The sequence below is a fragment of the Rhincodon typus genome, unplaced genomic scaffold (assembly GCF_021869965.1).
Source record: "Rhincodon typus isolate 14 unplaced genomic scaffold, sRhiTyp1.1 hic_rhity00009467, whole genome shotgun sequence".
Taxonomy (NCBI): domain Eukaryota; kingdom Metazoa; phylum Chordata; class Chondrichthyes; order Orectolobiformes; family Rhincodontidae; genus Rhincodon; species Rhincodon typus.
In genome coordinates this window covers 1,507-8,118 of record NW_025975105.1, presented here as the reverse complement: position 1 = coordinate 8,118, position 6,612 = coordinate 1,507, and the positions used below count along the sequence as shown (strand labels likewise).

The 6,612-nt window shown below is 45.5% G+C and overlaps 1 pseudogene; it reads left to right on the top strand.

Moving 5' to 3' along the window:
* Positions 1 to 48: 48 nt before the first annotated feature.
* LOC125482371 lies at positions 49 to 5,846 on the top strand (annotated as a pseudogene).
* The last annotated feature ends 766 nt before the right edge of the window (positions 5,847 to 6,612 follow it).

Sequence of the window (6,612 nt, the reverse complement as noted above, 5' to 3'; positions counted from 1 at the left end):
TTTCTGCTCGTATGATGCTGCTTGGCCTGCTGTGTTCATCCAGCTCTGCACCTTGTTGTCTCTAATACGAGGACATTTATTGTTTGGGATTTTGAAGAACATCACGCCAATTTAACTCTGAAGGTGAGTTGCCTCCTGCAATGGCTGAACGAGGAATGCGCATCAGCAGACTTTTTCGTGAAAAGTTAGTACATTGTTGGCTGAGTTGCTGAATGAATGGATCTATCGAAAGACTTTCGGGTAAATTGTTGGTGACGGGTTGCTGGTGCGCCGATATAGACTTCTGTCACAAACTCTGGGTCCTACTTCAGATTCGCACCTCTTTTAAGAACTTCCCAAAACTTCATTGTCCCACTATTGCTTAACACAATCCAGGTTTTAGCTAACACCTATAAATGAATCATTACCAAGAAAATAAACGCGATGCTGCCAATCTGGAAGAAAACAGACATCTATCTAAAGAAAGCTGATGAATTTCCAAACGTGAACAGATGCTGCAAGAGCTGCTGTGTTTCTCCAGCAACTTCTGTTTTTATTTACGCTGCCTTTTTGTTTAAAAAAACAGAATAAATTTTCATAGAATCCCTACAGCGTGGAAACAGGCCCTTCAGCCCAACAAATCCACACCTACCCTCAGAGCATCCCAGCTTGACCCATCCCCCTATAACCCACCTCATCCCTGAACACTACGGGCAATTTAGCACGGCCAATCCACCTAGCCTGCACATCTTTGGACTGTGGGAGGAAACTGGAGCTCTTGGAGGAAACCCGCACAGACACAGGGAGAATGTCCAAACTCCACACAGACAGTTGCCCGAGGGTGGAATCAAACCCAGGTTCCTGGTGCTGTGAGGCAGCAGTGTTAACCACTGAGCCACCATGCCACATCTACTAAAGTCTTAATTGTTTTTTTCGACTGGCAAAGTGGGGATGGTTGGGAGTTAGGTGTTAAATGGGTGGGATTGGGGGTGTTAGTTGTCAGGAGGGTGTATGCACCTGGTCAGAAGGTGCATTTGGGGGTCAAGGTGCACCAGTCAGGTCAAGGGTAGAGTTGGGTGGTCAGGGAGGGCTAGTCTTGTGATGGTTCAAAGTGGAGTAGTGGGCTCAGGTTGAAGGGTAGTCAAGGATTTGGGGGAGTAGTTGGGATTTAGGGGGTTGGTTGTGGGATCAGGTGGGGTGGTCAGGTTGGTTAGGTGGAAGGTCTGGGTGAGTGATTGAGGACTCAGTTGTGTAATTACCTAGATCTTAGTCTACGTTTTAATCTGTCTAACATGGTTCCCAATCAAGGGGATGCACCCTTCAGTAATTGAAACTTTCCAGGTATTTTGCACAGAGTTCAGTGCATCAGGACTTCTGCAAAAACACACAACAAACATCATTGGTCTGATCCAGGGATTGGAAGATTTGATACAGTATGTTTCAATCTGAGCCCACCCTGGCTTAGCTTAATGTCAGAGAAGGTTGACCCAGTTGCACTATTATTCAGTCAGATGTGCCAAGTGGAAGATAAATCTCAGCCTTCTCTGGAGATCCTGAGCATCGCAGAGGTCAGTTTTCAGCCAATTCAATTCCCTCGTGATACAAGTCGCAGCTGAAGCCTTCGGCATAATAAGGACTGCAGATGCTGGAAGCCAGAGTCTGGGTGTGAAGCTGGAAAAGCACAGCAAGTCAGTCAGCATCAGAGGAGCAGGTAGGTCAACATTTGGACCAAAACCCTTCATCAGGACTCACTGGGTTGACTCAAAACGTTGACTTTTCTGCTCCTCTGATGCTGTCTGACCTGCTTTTCCAGCTTCACACCTATAGACTAACAGCTGAAGGCACTGGATAGGCTATGGGTCTGACAACATAACAGTGATTGTACGGAAGATCTGTGCTCCTGCTATTTCCACACCCTTAGCTAAGCTGTCCCAGTACAACTCAAAAGTGGCATCTCACCAGCAATGTGGCAAATAGCCCATCAATGTCTTCTACACACAAAGTGGGACAAGTTCAACCTTCCCAATTACTACCCTGGTCACTCTGGTCTCTGTCAGTAAAGCAATTAAATGTGTCATCAACGGTGCTATCAAGCAGCATTTGCTTAGAAATAAGCTGCTCACTGATGTTCAGCTTGGGTTCTGGCAGGATCATCCAGCACCTGACCTCATTAAAGCTTTTGGTCCAGCGTGGATAGAAGAGCTGAATTCCGTGGGTGAGGTGAGAGTGACTATCCTTGACATCAAGGCCATAATTGACTTAATGTGGCCCTGGCAAAACTGGAGTCAATGGGAGTCAGGCAGAAAACTCTCTTTTGGTTAGGCCTTGCACAAAGGAAAATGGTTGTTGGAGGTCAGTCATTTCAGTTCCAGGACTAGCATCTCCTTCAGGGTGGTCTCCTAGACCCAACCATTTTCAGCTTTTTCATCAATGAACTTTCCTCCATCATTAGGTCAGAAATGAGGAAGGTTGCTAATGCTTAACATTGTTTACAACTTCAAAAATACTGAATCTGTCCATGTCAATGCACGGACTGAGAGGTGGCCAGGAACATTCATACCATACAAGTGCCAGGCAATGACCATCTCCAAAAATAGAATGTAACAACCACTCCTTGACATTCAATGATGTTACCATCACTGATTACCCACTATCAGTATGTTGCGCTCACTACACAATGTGTTTAGCCTGTATATCCTGCAAAGGACTGTGAGTCGAGTTTTAATAGTAATATGAAATGATCTTTATTGGTTATAACACAATTAATACTATAACAACGATTATGCTACAAACTAACAATTAATACTGTAAATCTGACAATTAATACTGTAAATCTAAGTCAGTATCTTGTACTTTAACTTAACTTGGAATGATCAAACATCACCGATTAGACCTTGGCCTTGATCCTTGTTGTGATGGTTGTCTGGTCTTCCTCTCCCAGTGGTCCCATGGGCGCCTCTTCTTATGGTGGTTGGTCTTGGGTTACCGCTCCTGAGAGTGCTGTTACAGTGATTCTTATCCTTGGAAGCTTCCGCACCCCTTTGGAAGGATCTTCGATTCCCACCAATGGATCAATCAGGAATCAATTACTCTGATTGATCAGACCTAATCAGGCAGTGCCCTGAGGGTATTGGGGTGGTCTTTGGTCCTCCATTTCTGAAAGTGTCAGGGGCACGTAAGTCAGATTGGTTTTCCAGATAAGATATGAGTTATCCCGTTGTTCCGGAAACAGCTTGATGTTTCCTATTGTCCTGGTAAATAGGCTTAGTTAATTGTGTCCGAACATCCCAGATGTCCTCATATTTCAAGGACCGCAACTCCCCTCCCCTGCCTCAGTGGTCGAAAACGCCCTCGACTGCATCTCTTGCGTTTCCCGCACCTCAGCCCTCACATACCCTCCCTGCAATTAAAACAAAGAGAGAATTCCCCTTGTCCTCACATATCATCCCATTAACCTCCGGAGTCAACGCATCATTCTCCACCACTTCCGCCACCTGCAATCTGACCCCACTACGAAGGATATATTTCCCTCCCCACCCTTATCTGCCTTCCGGAGGGACTGGTCTTTTCGCGACTCCCTCGTCTGCTCCACACACCCCACTAGCCCCACAACCACCGGCACCTTTCCCTGCAAGCGCAGGAGGTGCTACACCTCCCCCCTCACCTCCATCCCAGGCCCCAACAAAACCTTCCACATTAAACAGATGTTCACTTGCACAGCTGCTAATGTGGTATACTGTATCCGCTGTTCCTGATGTGGCCTCCTCTACATTGGGGAAACAAGCGGAGACTCGGAGACCGCTTTGTAGAACACCTACGTTCAGCTCGCGACAAACGACAAGACCTCCCAGTTGTGAACCACTTCAACTCCCCCTCCCACTCCCTGGACGACATGTCCATCCTGGGCCTCCTCCAGTGTCACAACAATGCCACCCCGAAACTGCAGGAACAGCACCTCATATTCCGCCTTGGGAGCCTACAACCCAATGGTCTCAATGTGGACTTTACTAGCTTCAAAATCTCCCCACCTACAACCTCATCCCAAGACCAGCACCCCCTCTCATCCCTGCCTCATTGACCTGTCTGTCTTCTCTCCCACCTATCCGCTCCTCCCACCTCACTGACCAATCCCCACCACTGCCTACCTACAAACACCTTTACTAGCTTCATCCCCGTCTCCTTGACCTGTCTGTCTTCTTTCCCACCCTATCCACTCCACTATCTCCCTGCTATCACCGCCCCCCCCTCTCTATTTATTTCAAGAGCCCCCTCCCCCCCCTCTATTTCTGAAGAAGGGTCCCGACCCAAAACGTCAGCCTTCTTGCTCCTCTGATGCTGCCTGGCCTGCTGTGTTCCTCCAGCATCGGCAGTTCCTATATTCTCTTAGTCAATTGTGTATTGTGCTGTCTGCAGTTGCAGCCTGCCTGTCCAGATCTGCAGCTTGTTTATTTCAGTATCTTTGCACAGATACTTTGGCCAATGCTTGGCTTGATTTCCCAGCATGCTTGGTGTATTATCTGATTCTGCCATTTTGAGTGGCCCATCCAGCTACAAATATCCTGGGGGTTACCATTGACCAGGAACTGAACTCGACCAACCATATAAATACAGTGCAAGAGCAAGTTGGAGTAAATCACCTTCTGATTCCCCAAAGTCTGGCCACAATCTACAAGATATGTCAGGAGTGGAACAGCACATTTCTCACTTGCCTGGATAAGTGCAGTTCCAACAGTACTCAAGAATCTTGATATCATCTAAGACAAGGAACCTGCTTAATTGGCACCATATATATAAACGTTCACACCGTCCATCACTGATACTCAGTAGCAGCAGTGTGTACTATTTACAAGATGCAGAACTTCACTAAGGTTTCTTCAATAGTACCTTCCAAACGCACAACACTAACATCTAGACAAGGGCAGCAGGTATGTGGGGACACCATCATCTGCAAGTTCCCCTCCAAACCACATGCCATCCTGACTTGGAAATGTATCATTGTTCCTTCAGTCTCGATGTATTAAAGTCCTGGAAATCCCTCCTAACAGCATTAAGGGGGTTTACCAAATGGACTGCAGTGGTTCAAAATGCCAGCTCACCACCACCAGAGCAGCTAGGGATGGACAGTAAATGCTGGCCTAGTCAGTGACATCCATATCCAATGAATTAATAAAACAAATCTTGTGAACTTTCTCTAGGACTCTGGATCTGGCCAGTTCGGTTGGAGACTCTTTCAAGATTACAATTCCTTCCTGTCTCAGGACTGGTGTTAGTGCCCCAGTTTGTGTCAGCCTGCCTTATCCACTTATTTTTGTCACATTGTCTTGTCTCTCTTTCCCTGTTCTCAATGCATGTGAGTATCCCTATCAGTTTGGCTCCCTGATTGCTTTGTCTGCCTGTGTTGAGTTTACTTGTGCTCTTTCAAAGCTGACGACGATGAATTTGTCAACCGTGAGGCGATTGTGAACTACATCACTATTGGCAAAACCTCAAAGGAATTTATTTCTGGTTACATTCATCAGCAAAGCAAGGTCTACCAAAATGGCAACAACAAAGTGATCCATTATCTTTTGGCCAACGGCATCTACCCAGGCTTCCCAGCTGGTGGAGGATACATGGTGCCTAGATCATACATTCCAGCACTTAATTGGCAGTCCGAGACTTTGTCTGCTTTCCCAGTTGATGATGTTTTCACGTGATTTATGGCTTTTGCTGGCAAGATCCTATTGAAACATAAGAAGCAGTTTTACATGAAAGGACTCAAGTGCTCTGTGCAGCATTATAAGGATGCATCTATTGTACATTCCTTAACTTTGCAAAATATTATAGAAATGTGGGAAATGTTACACAAAGAAAAATAGAAAGAATAATTGGATAGAGGCTCTAATTACTTGGGTGAATGGGAAAGCTTTATCTTCAGATACTATATGGAGTTTCCAATCCTCCAGAATTGTCTTGGACTCTGCAGGACCACTGATTAAACTCAGACACTAAGTAACAGGGGAGATAAATCATTATATTGTTCTATCTTTTTCACCTTTCACTTTCTTTTGCTAATTTCGTTGCATTGTAAGGAAAAGACATTGCAGTTGGGGTACAAGAGTTATTTGCTTGAGAATAGATGATTATCTAATTGTGTAAAATTGATCCTATGGGTTTACCAATGGACCTGTGAAAGAGCAGAAGGGTAAGTGGTGAGGATGGATGTGCCTTGTGGTGTGGGTCAATTGATTGGAACTGGGATTTCATACAATAGGAGCTCCGGGAATAGTTGGAAGCAGAGTTGGCGTACCTCTGACTAGACACAATCCATTTGCCAGAAGATGAATTACAACAACTTTCATTTATATACTGCCTTTGATCTAGCAAAACTTTCCATGGTACTTCACTGGAGTGAGTATCAAATAAAGTTTGGGATGAAGCCAAATTAGGTGATATTACCAAAACTGAAAATTTGGTCAATGAGTAAGATATCAAGCAGTGTATAAAAGTGAAATGGTGTTGGGAGAGAATTCTAGAGTTAAGGGCTATGGTAACTAAAAACAGGGACATCCATTGGTGGAGTGAGCAGAACTGCAGAACGTGCAAGAGGCCACTGTTAGAGGAGCTCAGAGACTGTGAGCACTTCTTGGGCTG